The following is a 20204-nucleotide window of genomic DNA, read 5'->3' as shown; positions in this document are numbered from 1 at the left end:
CTGTGGATCTGAAGATCGTTAGTCTCGAAACGGTTCTTTTGGTTGCTTTAACTACAGCTAAACGGGTCAGCGACATACATGCGCTCTCAGTGAGTTCGGAGTGTAAGGGGCTCTTGGGAGACGACAGCAGGGTTTGTTTAAGCCCAACATGGCGTTTGTTCCCAAGAACGGAGTGGTGACCCAGACACCGGTTGAGCTGGTAGCTTTTCATCCGCCTCCTTTCGCTTCAGCGGAGGATAGGCGGCTGCACTGTCTCTGCCCAGTGAGGGCTTTGAAGCTCTACTGCCAGAGGACGGCGGTCGGCCGGTCGTCGTCGCAACTTTTTGTCTCCTTCGGCCCAAATGGTCGGAGGAAGGCAGTGACTAAGGCGACGCTTTCTAGATGGAGTTTGGATGCCATTAGGCTGGCCTACGTCAGTAGTGGCGCTCCAGTTCCAGAAGGACTGAAGGCTCACTCTACTAGAGGCGTGGCTACTTCCTGGGCCCTCTCCAGGGGAATGTCGGTCCAGGAGGTGTGCGTGGCCGCAAACTGGTCGTCTCCATCACCTTTTCGGCCTTCTACAGCCTGGATGTGGCAGCGGCGTCAGTGGCGCACGCTGTACTGGACATAGCGGCTGTCTCTAGTTAGGGTAGGGGAGGTTAGGCAGGTTTTTGTGTTAACCCGCCTTTTTTCCCTTCCCTACCTTCCTTCTCTTGAGTCCCCTCGGAACCACCGTTGGTAGGTTTCCAGGGGAGGAGGCCCTGTTTCCTTGTTTTCACTTATGGGACAGACTTGTGTCTGTTCATTAGCTGAATAGGCAGACTTGGGCCCGGAGGGTTGGGGCGCCCAGGAGGCCAAAGGTCACGCCCGTGGGGGCGGGGCCTTGCGGCTAGGGGGCGTGCGGGGCTGGGAGGGTTTCTGTATGGCTATAAGCCCCAGGGGGGTTTATGTATCCCATAGTGAGTATGTTACGGAGAATTTGACAAGAAACTCGAGGTTACGGATGTAACCCCGGTTTCTTTAGAATTCGGAGTAACATACTCACCTAACACCCCTGTTTGTGTGCATCTGCATGCAGAGAGCGGTTGTTAAAGAGGATGAGCCACGTCACGCAAGAGGCTTTATACCTCTTCCGGTCTACCGGACACGTGACATACCCTTCTCAGCCAATGAATGGCCCGGGAGTTTATGGTATGTAGCTCTGTGCATCGCCTGGAGGCGCTGATATCCCATAGTGAGTATGTTACTCCGAATTCTAAAGAAACCGGGGTTACATCCGTAACCTCGAGTTTTTCCAGCTTTGCTGTTTTTGGAAGGCACATTGCCATGTTTTGTGTCGGGGAACTTCACCGTTGTCTTTGTTATTTCAGCCTGCGGTGCACTGCTGTTGTCACATCCGCGTTGACAGATATTTACTCTCACTCGTGAACATGAGGTGGAGTTTTGGTTGAGCTAACTGCTTACTGCAACTAGGCTTTTTATTATAACACATAATGTCCATCAGGTCCCTGTGGGATGCAGTGAATTAAGCAGACATTATGTTTTGGGTTTGTCTGTCTGGCCGGCCGGCCGACCGGCTGTCTGTCCGTCCTATTCTCATGAACACGAGGGGAATGTTATTACATCTGGCACAAACGTCGACATGGACTCGATGAACTGACTAGATTTTGGTATCATGTTCACTGTGATTTCGCAAATCCCGTTCATAAAATTTTTTCAAAGTCTTCACTATATATACCATATGAGTCTGGACAGACACGGATGTGAACTGTTGGCGGAGGATCAATGTCCCAGCCTCTTGACATGCAGAGTGTGGTGTGTAGTTGGCTAAAGACTGACAACGCTGCTATTTTACAGCTGAAGTGCTGCTTGGAGTAGAATGGACCTGGCTTTGGCTGGATTAAGTACTAATGGAACAAAATAGACCCCTATGGATCCATTTGGTTTCATTTGTACACTCTCAGAGTTATGGGGGTTCTTGAAATTAGAATGTTTGAGAATACCACAGCCATTTTACTCATATGATATGGTTACCAAGCATAAACCGATGCTGGACATACTAATGATATAACTGAAGAGGTCAGAAATATAAGCCCACCAATCACAGACTTTATCAAATAACGAAATAGCATGAGACACCACCTTGACAATGTCTGGACTAATTTACTTTTGGAACAGTTCTTTTGAATGGGAACATGTCAAAACTAGAAAAAGTGCTCCTCGGGAGTACAGGTCACCGCCAGGTCAGATTTTGTGGGCCAGCAATGTTGGAAATGCACCAATCAGGATGGAACATGAAAAATTCAGACGGAGCCGTCTTGATCACTTAGACAAGATAATGTGTACCGATTTGCGTGATGTTTGGATTTTTTTTTTAGGAGTAATATAAAAATATATATTTTAGCAAAAATCGGCCTCCTGGTGGCGCTATAATAGAGCAATTTTACAAGGGTGGCATTTGTTTCTAAACATAGTGCGAATGTGCGTTCAAAGCTTCACTGCAATCGGACGCTGCCTTCATGATTTGCGGCATTTTGTTCAAAACGGGCCACTCCTGCAAACTTCAGATGTCAATCTTAGCCAATCAGGATGGAATATGAAGAATCAAACGGATTTGTCTTGATCACATGACTATAGAGATCATGTGTACCGATTTGCATGAAATTTAGATACAATCTGAAGGAGTAATATAAAAAATTACATAAGTTGGCCTCCTGGTGGCGCTATAAAAGGCAGATGTGAAAAATGCAGGGCAAAGGTTTTCCTTGGCCTCTACGGAGTGCACATACAAAGATTTACACTGATCGGTGCAGTTATAGGTAAAAGCACAAATCGGCCTGTTATAGTGCCACCATGAGGCTGATTTGAAAGATTTTGACCTCCTGGTGGCGCTATAACAGGCCCATGTGAAACATTTGTGCCAGAGGTTCTACTCTGGCATCCAAGGAGTGTGCGTGCACAGTTTGGCTACGATCCAGCCAACGGTGCCCGGAGATTAGCTGTTCACAGACGGAACCACACACACACGGAAGGACAGGGTGCAACTGCAAAGCATAGTCTCTGCCATGCCTTTCGGCCTGGAGGAGACAACCAGACTTTGGTATGGTGGACAATACATGGTCCTAGAGGGCCAGGTAGAGGCTTGTTGTAGGGGGATGGGTGGGGGGCATGGGGTAGTCAGTGCACCATGGTGGGATTGTTTGTGAGTCTCAATAAGGTCACTAAAGTTCACAAGACAGGTTCAGACTGTGCCAAATTGCTAATGAAAAATGAGAGAAGTGTTTTACATTGAGTAGTCCCTCCGGAATTTAGAGGTGGACAGAGTACTCGACCCCAGTACTTGAGTAAGAGTACAGATACTCCCTGGTTAAATTTACTCCACTACAAGTAAAAGTAGCTCAGTCAAAATGTTACTCAAGTAAGAGTAAACAAGAAAGAAATGACAAGTCATATTATACCAGGTGCTGTGTGTGTGTGTGTGTGTGTGTGTGTGTGTGTGTGTGTGTGTGTGTGTGTGTGTGTGTGTGTGTGTGTGTGTGTGTGTGTGTGTGTGTGTGTGTGTGTGGATTGCTTGTTTCTCGCCAAACCTGGCAACATTGAATATGCGACGCTAAATGATAATAATGTTTTTTATATAAGTGGTGGCAAATTTTTAGACACCACACGGGTGTTCCCAACAATAGCGAAGATAAAGTCAGGGTGAACATAGGCTGCACTAGCGCTCCTGCTTTCGTGCATGCGCACACGGCCGAACGTTGACGCGCACATCTCGACATCTGAAATCTCCACTCAGTGCTCCACTCAGCCTCTGTCAGTCCCTTCAGACGCAGAGCTGTGTGTGTGTGTGTGTGTGTGTGTGTGTGTGTGTGTGTGTGTGTGTGTGTGTGTGTGTGTGTGTGTGTGTGTGTGTGTGTGTGAGTGTGTGTGTGTGATGTGCTAGTTATATTTAATTTACATACACAGACAATTGGGCTATCCCCATCTACTTCTGCTGCTTTTGTTGATAATCTAGAAGTGGTAGTTGGTTGCACAATGTGTTTTGGAAAAGGCCATGGAACTGTTGAGGACTATAATTAGCCAACAAGTTCACACCTGGTCTGATGATCAGTCAGTTAACCGGGTTGTTGGACCAACTGAAGAAACAACCTATACTCCTGTGGGACTCAGTGGGAGGGAATGCAGAAAGTCTAACACTGAAATGAGTCTGGGCATGTTGCCCTTACTTAGAAAAAAGTGTTAGAATTATGTCAGGCAGCACAATGATTAGATTGACATAAACAAAATACAAGATGCTCTGTGTTATTTGTCCCATTTCCATAGCCAACGTCAAACATTCAGTAATGCTTGTGTGTGAGCACCAGAGTTTAATTGATTAAGACTTCACTGGAAATGATATGAGCAAATTGGTCTACTTTATTAAAATAAATAAATAAATCCTGCAATCCTGTTTTGCTTTTAGGGACTTACAGGGAAACATTTCAAAACACACATGGCTGTAATTGTTTTTTTTTTGCAACACTATGGAAATATGAGAACTGGTTATGTGTTGAGGAGAAAGCGGGTACAAAGTGATGGCTCTATTTTCTTGGAAAAGGGGATAAACCGCATTAGATGGGTGAGTCATTAGCAAGCATGAGCAACCCATCTCCAGATCAATGGTCAAAACAACCACAAACAGCACTTGGGCAGCATATTGTACTGTACATTCACACCAACATGTTGTGAGCTTTTCCAGGATTCGATTTGGGATAGTTTTTTTCTTCAGAGTGCAATTTCATACATTTTCTTGACCACTTAAGCCATATACTTTGTCCTGTGCGTTCAGACCAACATGTGTTGAGATTTTCCAGTGAACATATCGATCTACAAGGTCTCTATGTGACTTTATAGATAATTATTTTCACTATATTTAAAAAAAATTGAAAAATAAATTATGGATGACAGGTTTAATGAATGAAATTGTTAAATTATGACATTATCAAACATAAATATCAAACATATCAGAGAGTCCCAAAAGTAAAACAATACATGTATTTACTTCAGTCTGACCACAAGCAGGGATAAACCATATCCTCACCGGCCATAAAAATGAATGACCAGAGTAGGGATATCAAAAGCAGAGGCATAAATGTTTCCCCATCCTCCCCAAACCCTGAGCTTATACCGTATACACACAACACATGGTTTTGAGTGACCTCCAGCTAATTATAATTTCTCTGTGCTCTTTCTGCTGCTCCACACCAAATTAAACAGACCTGGTCCTCAAGCAGCATGATACATCAGTCTGTCGGATATTCTACACATTCTCTCCTCTTAATGGAGCAACAGTGACCCTAGAACAACTACATCTAGTATATCCGTAGACATTTTATTGCACAAAGGCAGCTTAGTGTTACAACAGATGTGCATTTACTATCAATGCGGCTGCTGTGGAAATCGACTCGACTCCATCACACTTCAACGTGTGGGTGGTCCTTGAACTATAAAGACATTGACAGAGACAGTAAAAGTGAATTAGGGTTCTGATTCACTGAGGGGTGAACAGAGATTAAGTATTTTTTAGCCGCCTAGCGTGAGATCTGACACCCGTTAGTCTGAATAAACCGGAAAGACCGTGCCATGTCAATTAGATTTGTTCGTGAGGAGGAGGAGGGGAAGGAGACTTTAGAGCTCCTGTTTTAGCTTGTGTGTTTCAGGTTTCTCGGATATAGAGGTTCTCTCCCCTCAGATATATGTACCGTAGATCTACTGTAAAGGTGTGTACAATACTATACATACTACACAGTATGCTATTTTCAATTGCCTGAATTTAGTATGCTCGCATATCACATACTACTGTATATAGCTCTACAAAGCTTTCAGACATACTAAAAAGTAATGTGACATACTAAATAGTATGTTAGTTTGTGATTTCGGACGGGGCTCTGTGGCTCCACTAAGCTACAAGATGTCCAAGTCATGTCTGTCAGAATCACTCATTCCTGCACTACTACTGTACTCCATTGTGGCTCAATAACAGTGATAATGATAATACAAATAAATTAAAAGGCAGTGTACTGTATGTTTGCTAATACAGACCAAACCTTTGTAGGGTATTATGATTAACACATTTTAATTCACTTGCATTCTCCAATAGGGCTGTGTAGTATAGTGTACAGAGAGTATTACACTGTGTCGAAATATTGCCAGCAAAACATTAAGGCATTGCCCTTGAGAATTCCATATAAACAATATTGCAGAAAAGTAATTGCTATTATATGACTAGCCCAAAGCTTTCAGAATGCACTGAAGAACTACCCACACTGTGTCTCTGCCACAGACCCGAGAGGAAATGTTGTGGCCAGGTTGTGGCAAGATCAATTAGAGGACAGAAGCACTCTGAGCCCACAGAAATGTATAGTATTTTGCTATAATAATAATGGATATGGTCTCTCTCCTTCCCAGTCTCTTTCTCAATTGATTTAGGCTTTTCTCTCTCTCTCTCTCACTCTCTCTCTCTCTCTCTCTCTCTCTCTCTCTCTCTCTCTCTCTCTCTCTCTCTCTCTCCTCTCTCTCTCTCTCTCTCTCTCTCTCTCTCTCTCTCCACGTCTATACTGATCTTCTTCATAATTATAGCAATTAAAATCATAATGTTACAAATTCCCTCTCAACCACATTGTATACGTTATTTGTATATACAGTATGTTATTTGTGTAGGCCTAGATGTTTTTGTTACTTTTTCCTTAATCTTTTCTTTCATCTTTGGTTGTGTGCCAGCAGGCATGTTATGTCTACTGGCGGACAATATGTTTATTTAGAGGCACCGCGGAGGAATAATCCCAGTCTCCATGGTGGTGGGCAAGATTAAGAACTGCGCCACCCGGATTTTGGTGTTTTATGAATTCCCTTCATGCCACTGTAATGAATTCAACAATTCATAATTAATGTTGGTATATCAGATATTGATCTGATACTGCAATAGGTCGAATCCTCTGTGCTGTATGTTACCGTACTCCACTTAAGAGGCCAAGTACATGTAACATGAAACTTCAAGTAATGTATTTGACTAGTTAGTGTTGATGGAATCTCTCATGTTAAAGTTATCACCTCTAAAAGAGTGCATTATCTGTGAAGCATGCACTTCATGGTCTCCCCAGGTTTCGCCCCACGCTTTGCTTAGAAAACTGTTTACTGTAGAACATTGCCCATCCAAGCCCATTCTTCTCTTGGTTTCAATGTTATCCATAGCATCAAACTCAAAGCATCCAAAGCTGGTTAGGACAAAACAGAGTTGATATTCAGACCAAGAGAAACTATAAACAAAAATCATAGATGTGGTTTGTTCTTATTTTGGTGGATGTACACTGTACACAAGATAAGTTTTGTTAATTGGTCTCTTTCTTTCTTTCTTTCTTTCTTTCAAGGGCAATTTGGGCCTTTGGGCCAATGTGGGCATTTGAGCCCACGTTCACTAACCCCTCGGTTATCGGGCCACCCGGGTATGTGCATTTCTAGAGTTCCATGTTGCTTTATACTTTAAACATTTGTATTCTACTGTATTGTATTCTACTTTTCCTCTTCTTCATCTCTCTTTTCAATCATCAAAGCTGTAGAAATGTATTGCTATGCAAGATGTAATGCAACCCTACAGTCCTTCCCTATCATTAAAGCTGTGAAGTAACATTCTTTATGCCACTATTGAATTACAAAGGGGGAACACTTATCCTAATAGCATTACTGTTACCAGCAATCAGAGCACAGTTCAACATAAAGCATTAATACTTGTCATGTAATGTGATCAAGAAGGTCTTTGTACTCGTTCGTGACTTGAGATTCAATTATTTGGTGATGGATTGCAATGTTTTATTTATTACATTGTCTCTTAAGTGAAATGTGTGGTACATGTAGATGTCATAGCCTCACATGATAGATGAAATCTCTATTGGATGTGGAGAAAACGATCGATTATCATCCATTAATACATACACCACAGGACTTGAAGGGAAATAATGCTGTTCTTAATACATTTCTGAAGTGGATCGAGTCCCTGGTTATAACTTATAACTTATGCCCAGTTGCCAACTCACAGCCAATCATGGGTCATGATGAGTCCTCATCATGAGTTTAGAGCATCTCTAGAGTGAGTTGTGCCCTTCTTTTCTTTCCAATTTTTCTGCCCTTGCAGTTTGGCTCAGCACCTACGGGCCCCTGCACACTGTCCGACATTTGAAATGGTCGGCGAGTAAACAGATCGTTAAGCATTTCACATTGCACAAGTTTCTCTCTTAAAATCGGGCGATATATCACGTTGTGGTTCTCGCACGATTGATTGGTCGGCGACAGGGGTTCACTCATTGCAAGATATTTCACCACGATGTGATCCCAACCCGAACCCAGTACATACATTTGCTTTTATTCCAAACGTTTCACGAAAACGTGAAAGGCTCAGACTTTTTGTGAGCACCCCAGACAGTTTCTAAGCTTGACACACCCCTTCCTATCTACTGTAGGCCCATTCAACTTCAACCATGTTATTATAAACACACCTCCCCGCTTCTGATGACTGATATTGTCCTCCTAATGCATGAGGGGCCCATCATTTTCAAATGTTTTTCATTTAATTTCAAAACATGCAAAAAAATGATGGGCCCCTCCTGGGGACAAAATCACCAGAACCAGATTGTTTGTGTGTTTTCAATGAGTTTCTAAAGAAATAACCCTTTAACTATTCGCACATTGACAGTGGGTGCTGATGTGTGATCATGTCATTACATGTAGTAGATATAATACAATACAGGTGACGCTAATAATCATGAACATAAACAACATGCTTAGGGAAAATGCATACCTGAAAAAAATTAGAATTCATACAGTATAATACGGTAAAATACAAGATATCCGAAAAATGCACAGGACAATGCCACCCATTGAAAAACAACAAAACTTATCGTATGTCTAAAAGCACATTGGCTTGTATTTATTATTGATTATGTTCTTGATACAGTATGTCTTTGCCACCCACCCCCCCCAAAAACGTACGTGTGTGTGTGTGTGTGTGTGTGTGTGTGTGTGTGTGTGTGTGTGTGTGTGTGTGTGTGTGTGTGTGTGTGTGTGTGTGTGTGTGTGTGTGTGTGTGTGTGTGTGTGTGTGTGTGTGTGTGTGTGGATCAGTGGATCTCTTGCATTGAATGCATTATTTCTGTGTTCCGCTGTCCTAGTCTTGGGGTCTCTTATAGTCCTTCCCGTAAAGGCAAGATGAAGACCACAAGGACACTTAAGTACATAAACATAAATAATGCTAACGCTCTTTTGACCACTAGGATTTCAGTATTAGTATTACTGGATCTCAGTGCAGCTTTTGACACAGTTGACCACAACATACTTGGACAGTACTAAATTGGTGTGCATCTACTTAATGGACAGGGACTACTTTGTGTCGATAGGTAATTACACATCCTCGAGGCTCCGTTCTTGGGACTCTTTTTTAAAACATCTACAGTACATGCTGCCAGTGGCTCAGATTCCAGATATGTTTCCATGTTCAGACGACACTCACATTTACAGCTAACCATATCACCAGGGGAGTATGGTCCAGCACTGTGTACTGTAAATGACAAATCAACAATTGGATATGCCAGAATCATCTTAAATTAAAACAAAACTGTAAGTAATTGAAGTAATCGTCAATGAAGAATGCCAATGAAGAATGATTAAAAGTCAGTGCTCAGGCCCAAGTAAAAGCACAACTCAAACCAGAAAACTTGGTGCAGTCATAGACTCAGACCTGAATCCGTCCAATTGACTTCAAACTTGCCATGTGTGTAATATTGCACAAGTTAGGTACATTCTGTCTCAAAATGACACAGAAAAACTTGTACATGCATTTGTTACTTCTAGGCTGGACTACTGCAACTCGTTATTATCAGGCTGCCCAAGTAAGTCCCTAAACAGCCTACAGCTAGTCCAGAATGCTGCTGCGCGTGTACTGACAGGAACCAGAAGAAGAGATCATATCACTCCTTCACTGGCTTCTCTGCCCTGGCTCCCGGTTAAATACAGAATAGACTTTAAAATTCTCCCCCTCACCTACAAAGCTCTCAATGGACAGGCAGGCACCACTGTAACTCAAAGAACTCATCAAGCCTTACAAATCTGCCAGAACACCAGTGCGTTCACAGTATGGAAAAATGCTTCAGGTTCCAAAGATTACAAAAAAGGAGGCAGAGCATTTAACATTCTTATATTATACCACTATATACTATAAGATTATTGTAGTACTATATTATATTATTATATACTATCTTACACTATTATATTTACTCTCATTGTTATTGCTACTTGTATCTCCCTCTCTGTCTCTCCCCCCTCTCTCTCTCTCTCTCTCTCTCTCTCTCTCTCTCTCTCTCTCTCTCTCTCTCTCTCTCTCTCTATCTTCTTTTTTTTTTCCTACATTTTTATCCCACGATTGTGTAACCCCATTTTTTTGCACCCAGTGCCAATTGTCTATGTAATCCTGGGCACTACCTTCCCTCTGCCAACCTAGGCAGTGTTGATCAAGATCAAGATCATCCGTGATCAACACTGATCTTGATGCAAGGACCAACAATAACCTTGCCAAAATACATGAAAAGTGGTTTACACTAAGGGCGTAACGATTCTCCAAATCCACGGTTCGGTTCAGACCTCGATTTTGTTCATACATCTGTTTTTTTGTTTTTTTATGTTGGTACATTACTTTAACATCCCATACATTAAGTACATGTGTATTATTGGCAAGATTGCTAGAGTAGTTATTTCCAAAGTTGGCCTTTTATTTCTGTAGAAAGAGTCCTCGTCAGCAATCATCCCCCTATTCCCATTGATTGGATCAACCCATCTCATCTGCCCTCACTCACCCCTCATCAGTGGCCTGCTCTATTATGCTGCCTGTTTGAACAGTTCTTGTTTGGCAGCAGCAACTACACATGAGAGCCCTATCTGTCCTGTAGTCTCAGACAAAAGTGTATGCCCTCCTATGTTGCATTTTACTGGTTATTTGTGATACATGTAATGAATGTTCACCTATTTGCCATGAAGCTGTAGAGATTTGTGTAATGCAGCGCAATGTAGCGCACATTTATGGTAATAATCAAGGAAATGCAGTAATAACTTTAACCTACAGTATGGAGATGTTGAATGTCATGTGTATTATCAAATGTTTGTCTCTAATCTATACAGTGGCAGGCCTACCCATCCCCCTTAGAGTGCTAATCATTTATTAGGTACCTGTTGGTCGTCACAATCGTTATTAAATATGTGATTATTGTTACAATAAGTATTGTAATTATATGTTTCTGTTCATCCTATATTCAAATTGGGAGGACCGGCTGGCTGATACAGAGATTTCCATAGATGGGCGTATCGGTCGGTTCGGCGGTGCAACTTATAGGTGTGAGGGCCGAACTGAACCTCTAGTTATAGAAAAGAACATAACCGTGAAGCCTCATCATCTCTTGCTCGTGTGTGCACACTATGAACTAGAACAATTTGATCCTCGGAGCACAGGTCGCCGCCAGGCCGGTAGCTTCTTGTGATCCAGCAAAAATGTAAAAACCTGTCAAGAGTTATAGGGAAAAACGTGAATCTTCCTATTATAGCTCCACCATTAGGCTGTTTTGAAACATGTAGGGTGGCATTTCTTCCTTGGTCTAGTGGAAATGTGCAAGATTTGTGACAATTAAATACTTGCTCTATCCTATGCTCCATAGGATTTAGAGAACTATGAAATGACAACATATGTTGCGAGCTTGTAGCATTAGACTGTGCAATAATGTAATATTCTGTGTGTTTTTCTTTTACTCTCTCTCTCTATATATATATATATATATATGTATATGTATGAAAGAAAATGGAATGATAAATTTTTGAAGTAGAACGATACATAATATTTTTGAAGTGGAACACAACATGAACACTGTCGAAAGACATAGCTTTCAGATCAGATCAGCCTTTAAACCCTGTTTTCCCTTAACTTTAGGTGAGGCCTCCATTTGAGCCTCAGGCCTACAAAACGAGGGTCAAAGAAGAGCAGACTTAATAGGAAACAGTATAGCACAGCAGGGCTTATAAACCTTGCTTATAAGCTGACAATGATGAAGAATGAATCACATCACTGCATAATGTTGTGTGTAAAGCTTGTATTGTATTGCTAAAACAACACATCTGGGTTGTTTTAGCAATACAATACAAGCTTTACAACACTACAGGATTTTACTGCAATAGATACACACACACACACACACACACACACACACACACACACACACACACACACACACACACACACACACACACACACACACACACACACACACACACACACACACACACACACACACACACACACACACACACATACAGATACAGATACACACTCATATGGGAAAGTACTGGGCCATTACAAAATCACAGTGGTGTTCAAGAAAGAGGAACTTGGCCGTATAGTGATCTAATGCTGGACATGATGAAACTTATAATCATATGAATAATGTAATTTAATCAACAGTATTGATCATGCTGAAGTATGAAATGGACTAAATAATATGTGTACAATATCTGTGATGAAATGGGATATGTATTATTTGGTTGTTGTTTGTTTAAAGGATAAAGATGCATTACTTGGGTGAAGGATCATTTAGAAATGGGGTCAGGTCAAAAGGTATGACAAACAACAAATGCAGAAGTAAGTGGTCACTCAGAAGACCGCAGTGATGGGGAAAATGAATCCACCCAATGACGCAATACTCTGACAAACGCATATATACCGTCTCCTTCTGAGAGGACGTCGGGCTCTCTGCCCCAGCGGGAGGTCACACGCCAAAAGGCCTCTTGCACTAATCTGACAGAGAAAGCCCCCGGAATTAACTATTTTAATTCGGTAAAAGTATGGAAGGGAAATGATCAGCCTGATTGAAAGGGCGATAAGAATTTATTCTGCTTTCTTACTATTTTGATTATTATCAGTATAAAAAATGGATAAGATGGTTTAGACTAAATTGGGAACATTGATATGTGCTTTGAATTGTTCAGAGGATTGGTATTCTGAAAATTATGTTGAATTCATACTGGACTCATGCTCATTGCAGAGGCGTCCGCTGGCCTAGCGGTCCAGGCGCATACCACATACGCTGGTAATCCAGTTTGACAGCGTGTCTACTGTCCTGTCAAAATAAAGGCATAAAAGCCCCAAAAATATTTAAAAATATTTATTCTAAAATCTTATTTTCATAAGAAACATTATGAAATGTACAACACTAAGATCTACTTTACTCTTATAAAGATGACTGTGTTGAACCTATAAATCTAAAGGTGGCCAATAACTTGTTGGGGTATTGATTAAAAGGGTTTAGTCAATATTCAAAAAACACCTCCTTGTATCTAATTATCCTGGATACAAAATAAATACTCTGATACCACACCAACAGTAAAATCCAGCAGCGAGCTACAGTTAATCTCAGGTGATGAAGGAGGGACACATTTTTTTAAAGTGGAAGGAAGCATGTTTGAACTGGAACGCGACATGTTTGAACTGGAACGTAACTGACATGATACTGATTATGGTAGTGACCATGATGTGCTTGGAAATCACAGACACAAGTTACTTGTGACAACAAAATACTTGAGCTCATATGATTTACAGTAGATGCATTGCAGAGTGACCAAAAAGACCAAAAATACAGCCGATCTATAAGCATGACATCCGGAACTTGTTTTGAGCTTGTACGTCTGATATTTTCAGTGCACAACAACATTGTACAATCAGGCTAATGGCTTTTGTATCTCCCAACTCAATCAAGCTTGCTGGGGTTTAGTCCAGTAAGATCGCAGCTCATTTGTAAACAGCCTCTCAGAGCCAAGAATTGAGGACTCCACTAATTCACCCACCCTTGGTTGGTCCTGCATACATTAGTTAACCCTTCACTGGTTAGTATTTGAGACATTATTTACAAGAGTTGATGATTGTTATTGACCTTAATCATGTGGTCAAGAAGTGAAGCTCTGTCTCCTCCTCTCCTTGACTGCAGTGAGAGCACAGTCTCTCTGTCTCTCTGGGCAGCCAGCTTTTTCTCAGTTTATTAGTCACCATGGTCAAATATTCTGCCATGGTGTACTGTCAAGAACTGTCTTTAGAGCCAGAGAGCATTCAAGTTTACTATGGGTTTTTGTTATTTTGATCAAATGGGTTTCATGTCAGGTTAACCAGATCATGAACACGTTTTAAATCCCTCTTAAAAACCCATTTCTACAGAATGGCCTTTTTAACTCCTTAAGATAAATCTTGTTCGTTATTGCTCTGTTCTATTGTACATTTAATATATTACTGTTATTGCATTATTGCATTGTTGTTGTTGTTGTAGATTGCTGTTTTGATTGTTCAAGCACTTTGTAAAATTGTTTAAAAAAGTGCTATACAAATTATTATTATTATTTTGTTTTTGTTGATTGATAATTTGGTTGGGTTGGATTTGTCAAGAAATGCACCATGCAGAAATTCTGATTATTAGTAATGTTAGAATTGTCTAATGCTAGTCTGTTGAGCATCAGGACTGTTGACTGAGGGGACTCTATTCTGCGTTGATCTTTTGGCTTTTGAGGGATGTGAAATAATATGATTCGGGGTCACTCATTTTAGGTACTCTCTCTCTCTCCCTATCACCTCTCCCCTGCCTGCCACAAGCGCACCGTCGCTCCGATCCGCACCAAACATGCCACAAACACTGTTCAGGGGTCCGCCTTCAGAATAGCCACACCAAGGGTATGTGGGCCCCTAAGGGTGCATTATTTGCGCAACATAGGACTAGGTTTGAAGGCCGCGTAACGGCCTGAAAATCGAGTATTTTAAAAACACTTTCATTCACTTCAAGTGGATTTTTCAAAATTTTACGTGGCTACACCATTTTATATATTTTAAATTATTATATTTTAAGTGCTTTTATAGTATATTCATAGCAAATTATCCTCAATATGCACTTAATTTAAGATATACTATAATATGCTTATTCAAAGTATACTTTTCACAAAAACTATTTAAAATATGTTCAAGTATATATTTTTGTAAGTATGTTAATGCCTATTTTATTGAAGTTTCACTTAAGTACTACTTCGTAAAAGTACAATTTTCATCAGTGTATTTATAGTATAAGGCTGAAAAAATATACTGAAAAAGGCATTATACTTAAAGTTTGCTTTAGTATACTTTATAAGTATACTATTTATGAATATGTTCCCGGATGCTATTAGTAATATACATCTTAACATTATACTTGTAATATACTTGTTTTAAAGTGCATTCAATATATATTTATACAAAGCACATTAAATACTAACATAAATTAATTTGTAATTTAGCATTTAAAAAAAAAGTTGACTAGTGTGCTTTTTAAAAAATACATTTTGAATGCACTTTAAAACAAGTATATTACAAGTATAATTTTAAGAAGTACATTACTCCTGGATGCTATTAGTAATATACTTCTTAACATTATACTTGTAATATACTTGTTTTAAAGTGCATTTAATATATATTTCTACAAAGCACATTAGTAAACTTAAAAAGAAATGTGCTAAATTACAAATTAATTTATGTTAGTATTTCATGTGCTTTGTAGAAATATATATTGAATGCACTTTAAAACAAGTATATTACAGGTATAATATTAAGAAGTATATTACTAATAGCATCCAGGAACATATCAAAATAGTATACTTAAAAAGTATACTAAAGAAAACTTCAAGTATAATGCGTTTTCGGTATATTTTTTCAGCCTTATACTATAAATGCACTGAAGAAAAGTGTACTTTTAGGAAGTAGTTCTTAAGTGAAACTTCAATAAAATAGACATTAACATACTTAAAAAAATATATACTTGAACATATTTTAAATAGTTTTTGTGAAAAGTATACTTTTAATAAGCATATTATAGTATATCTTAAAATAAATGCATATTGAGGATAATCTACTATAAATATACTGTAAAAGCACATATACTATAATCATTTAAAATATATTTAACATTAAATGTACTTAAGTTAAACAAAAATTAAACATTATATGAATACACTTTTGAAAAGCAAATTTTTATTTAATCAAATATACATATACTTTAATTACAATACTTACAGTATCTGAAGTACACTTTAGCTGATGTCATTAAAGTATACTATCATTACATTTATGGTGGCTAGAGGAAGTCCATTTCCCAGCATGCGCCCCAGTGCATGCTGGGAAATGTGTGTTATTGTTCCTATTTGTGTTATTATTTGAATATGGGAATGCGTAGTGGGGTTATGCTATGGGTCATTGATTTTAGTGTTTTGTTGTGGTGCTATTTGGTGATTTATGGTATTTTATGTAATTTGTTAGTAAAACCATTAGTGTAAATGTCTGTTTGTTTAGTCAGTCTCTCTCCCCTTTTCCCATCCTTGCATGTAACGTGAGTGTGTTGTTGATGGTTGCACCAACCGAGAGTTGTCATGGCTCTTACAGACAACTAAACCACAAGCCTCCACGTTACATTGCTCTTCCATTCGTGTAGGTTAATTTTGAAAAAATATTAAATTTCATTTCTCAGAAGTATATTGAATATACTCATTTGTACTTTTTATAAAATTCAATTTAAATGATGTTGTTTGGAAACATTTAAGTTGTACTTAATATACTAAAAGTTGCACTAAAGATATGCTAAAACATATCATTAATATACTTTTATGTACTTTTGCCCCCCAAAAAATACAATTTAATTACAAATATACTTATAGTATCTGAAGTACAGTTTTGCTGATGTCATTAAAGTGTACTATCATTCAATTTATAGTGTATTACCAATACATATCAAGTACTAAATGAATAAATATAGAGTACATAGCAATTATGCTTAAAATATACTTTCAATGTAATAATAGTATATTCTTAATTAACTAACTGTGTACATTTAGTTAAATTAAGTTGTAGTTGAAATACATTATTATTACATTGAAAGTATATTTTAGCACATTTGGATTGTAGTTTAATTACTTTATTATTACATTGATAGTATACTTGAAACTATTAAAAGTATACTTCACATTCATTTATTTTATACTCCAAGTATATTTGTAATACATTGATTGTATATTTTAAGCATAATTGCTATATACTCTATATATATTTATTTAGTACTTGATATGTATTTGTAATGCACTATAAATGTAATGATAGTATACTTCAGCAATTGTACTTCAGATAAGTACATTTGTAATTAAATTGTATTTTTTGGGGGGGGGGAAGTACATAAAAGTATATTAAAGATATGTTTTAGCATATCTTTAGTTCAACTTTTAATATACTAAGTACTACTTAAGTCTTTCCAAAATAAGACAATTTAAATGTAATTTATAAAAAGTACAAAAATATTATATTAAGTATACTTCTGAAAAATATATTTAGTATATTTCTTTTTCACTTGGGATTCATTGTAAAAATTGTACAAATGTCAACATGATTTTGACAAAACTGCCTTTAAAATAAGAATTATGAATATTTTTAAATGTCATCTTGCCAACCCCATTTTTGCCAACTATAAACATTTCATGATGTACTGTTCACTTCTACGTTCTACCCTGACACCACAAAAGCCCAGTCAACAGAACAACGATAGTACAGACATAACTTACAAATGGGATGAATAATCAATTATTAATGTGATTTTTTAATATTGCACACACATAACTACAGAAAAAACAGAGGGTAGTGCAAAAGAGGCTGGCCTCTGACCAGCCTATTCTAACAACATCAACAGCAAAGAAAGGTCAGAAAATCTTATTAGGCTACTCACCGGTTAGCTCAGAAGAGGTGCAGGACACCAGCCACCATGTAAACTGTGTGGAAGCTACAGTACAACGCACTGCAGTTCAGTGTAGCCTACAAACTCTTTTTGATTTTCATTTGTTTAGTCCTCAATAATAGCACAATTTGAGAACTAAAGCAATGAGTTGAGTGTTAGTTGATATATATTCTAACAGATGCACACAGCTACACAGACTAGAATACACAGCTCTGCAACTCTAGCTGCTTTCAAACTCTCTGCTATACCATTTCTAGAATGTGTCCGTTCGCTGGCATAGACATGGAGACTAGCACATATTGCAGACAGGATATCATATCAGTTACAGTACACACTACAGATACAGTGGTGGAAGAAGTATTCACATTTTTTACTTAAGTAAAAGTATCAATACCGCAATGTAGAAATACTCTGTTACAAGTGAAAGTCTGGAAATCCAAATTTACTTGAGTGAAAGTACAAAAATATTGGTATCAAAATGTAGTGAAAGTACCAAAAGTAGAAAGTACTCATTCTGCAGAATGTCCCATTTCACAAGTTTTCAAATGTATAAAATCTTTTGAAAATTGCAGACCTACAAGCTCACAATGCGTTGCATTGTGAGGCATTGTGAGCTTGTAGATCGGCTATTTTCAAATGGACGAAATGTATACAGAGCTGAGGTGGTTAATGTATGTTTTGTAATAATAATCCAAATCTGCGACGTATCTATAACTAAAGTTGTCAAATAATAAAATTGAATAGTATTGATAGTATTGCAAATTGGAAACACTCCAGTAAAGTAAATATACCTAAAAATTGTACTTAAGTACAGTACTCGAGTAAATGTACTTAGTTACTTTACACCACTGTACAGATATGTATACAGTATCTACTTTAGCCTGCAGAAACACTGGCTGCTCAAAGGAAAGGGCAGGGTTAGTATGTCAGGGTCAACAGAAGCAGCCTATTTTTGTACTGTGAAGCCTCATAAGCTGTGTGGGTCATGCACACATTTTCAGTTAATTGTTTTGTTTGGTAAAACGTAAAATATACTGCACCAATGGACTCCTGGTCAAGTCCAGCTGCTGCAACTCATATTACTCATTACTCATACTACTGTCAACTGTACATGGGCACTGTTGCCGCCACCTAGTGATAGCTTGTGGGTTAGCAGGCAATATGAATTAGCCAATTACCCCTTTTTCTCCCAATTTAGCCCCAGCCTGTAGGAGTACGTGACAAAGATCACCCTCCCCAACAGTGGGTCGGGACCCATTTGTGGGTCGCGGACACATTTTAATGGGTCGCGAGTAAAATGTCCTACATTTTAGTTTTTTATTAATATTATTATAATCTTTTTAAATCCCCCTCCCAAAAATCGAATCAAAATGTTTCATGAATTAAAAACGAATTCAAACATTTTTCAAAAATAATTTCATAGATAAAAAAAAAAAAAGAATCAAAGAAATTCCATAAATGGGAAGAAATTGCTTTTAAGAAGTAGGGGAAATAGTTGATCTACAAGCTCACAAGTCGCATTGCAACGCGTTGTGAGCTTGTAGATCTGCTATTTTCACTAATTTGGGTGACCCCGGAGACAAAATTTCTCTTTTGGGTCTCAAGCTAAAAAGTTTGGGAACCACTGCCCTGGCCCCTGCCACTGCCATCACCCCTTAAATCCCCTAGAACACCCCTTATATCCCCTAGACCCATAGATCAGCCTGACCTATGGGGAACTGCTGGTTCCCAAGGCTACTTCTCTGCAGGCTACTTACTTACCATGATTTAAAAGAAAGAAAGAATAAAAGGAGTAAAAGTTGATTTCTTCACTAGCCATTTATAAGTCATTGCTTTACCTGTTTAACCTACTTCAATTGTACATCTAAATCCCACATAAATTAAATGGATGTGTAGCAACTCATAACGTCTCATAATGTAATAAACTAAATGTAATAAAAGCTCATAATGTAATAATAAGCTCATAATGTAATACAACCATGAGCGCATAACGTAATAACAGATTTTTGCATAATGTAATAATGTGTTGCATTACTTTACGTGGTGGCTGATAATGTAATAACAGTTCATAATGTAACTACAAGGTCAGGTAGGTTATTGTGGGCCAGCAATGTTCGGAATTCGCCAATCAGGATGGAATCTGAAAAATCGGACGGAACCTTCTTGATCACTATAGAGATCATGCCGATTTGCGTTAAATTTTGATAAAATCTGAAGGCTTAATATCCAAAAATGTGTTTTAAATAAGTCGGCCTCCTGGTGGCGCTATAAAAGGCAGATATGAAAAATGCAGGGCAAAGGTTTTTCCTTGGCCTCTAGAGAGTGCACATAGGCCTACAAAGTTTTACACAAATCGGTGCAGTTATAGGTAAAAACACGAATCGGC

The 20204-nt window shown here is 38.7% G+C and overlaps 1 protein-coding gene across 1 annotated transcript in view; it reads right to left on the bottom strand.

Moving 5' to 3' along the window:
* The window catches only part of entpd3 (ectonucleoside triphosphate diphosphohydrolase 3), a 55333-nt gene extending 37304 nt beyond the window's left edge, over window positions 1-18029 (bottom strand). Inside the window, exon 1 of the mRNA XM_080426153.1 lies at window positions 17810-18029. The gene's annotated coding sequence lies outside the window, so the exon portion shown is untranslated. The remainder of the gene's footprint in view (window positions 1-17809) is intronic.
* Between the last annotated feature and the right edge of the window lie 2175 nt (window positions 18030-20204).

Source organism: Gymnoscopelus braueri (assembly GCF_963280865.1).
Source record: "Gymnoscopelus braueri genome assembly, chromosome: 4".
Taxonomy (NCBI): domain Eukaryota; kingdom Metazoa; phylum Chordata; class Actinopteri; order Myctophiformes; family Myctophidae; genus Gymnoscopelus; species Gymnoscopelus braueri.
This window is presented reverse-complemented; position numbering and strand designations above follow the sequence as displayed.